Source organism: Tupaia chinensis, unplaced genomic scaffold (assembly GCF_000334495.1).
Source record: "Tupaia chinensis unplaced genomic scaffold, TupChi_1.0 Scaffold138278_1, whole genome shotgun sequence".
Taxonomy (NCBI): Eukaryota; Metazoa; Chordata; class Mammalia; order Scandentia; family Tupaiidae; genus Tupaia; species Tupaia belangeri.
In genome coordinates, this window is record NW_006198176.1 from 20,724 (window position 1) to 21,774 (window position 1,051).

The window sequence follows — 1,051 nt, forward strand, 5'->3', positions numbered from 1 at the left end:
GTGAATAGATAATCAAAAAAAGCAGAGGGAAAAAATGCACATTGAGACCAACAGGTGATGTGGTGGTTAAGGAGGCTACATCCCTTGGGCCAGCTCTGGGGCTGAAGTTGAGGGCCTGATGCCCTGAAAAGCCCACCATACACATATGCGTATGTGCCCAAAATCCCTAGAGGAGAATGAAGGAAAAGAAATTGCAATGGCCATTCCCCCGAGAGATGCTGTATTACTTTCCCTTCCTCTTTCTATCTCTGGTGAACGTCTGCATCCCATAGGAAAATTTCTTTTAAAACTGCAGATTGTCTATAAATACAAATTATTGAAGCATATTTTATGTATGTATGTTTGTGTGCATGTGTGTGCACGCACGCATATCTGCTTTCAATTAACTTTAACATGAGTTTACCCATGGTGTATGCAAAACTATATACAGTAGACACACATTTAAGAAGACAATCATAAGCGCAGCAAAAATAAAACTGCTGCTACAAATCCTTTGTCTCTTGTAATCTAGGAATAGTTATTTTGGCTCTTGCCTATATTCTCTGAATGACACAGATCCACAATAATAAGCTGGAGGTCTTTGCCTCAAAAATTCATTCTCTGACTACAAGTTGGACAGCTCCCTGCAAGTAAGTTACTGCTATAATGTCCTCGGATACAACACAAAGAAACCACCCAAAGCAGTGATACCTTGCAATGCCTTAGCTTGCCCAGGCAACAAGGCAAGAGAGTCAGCACTGACATTACATTGCCCCACCTCATATTACTCCCACTGACATCACTGGTGGTGGTCCTTCCATAGTCCTTCAACTATGCCATCTACACAGAATCTGCAGAACTTTATACATCACAGAGAATTTATATAGGAAGCATCTCCTCTCATCTTTACAACAGCCCTTTTGAAGTATACTGATAGGCTGTTACTCCTGTCATATCATGGAGGAGTCTGGGTACAGATATATGACTGATAAGGGAGGGGTAGGGGGGGCTGGTCTTCTGGCTCTTTGCCCAGCAGCTTTGCGTTGCACCACAGGGAGTTATAGCCTATTCT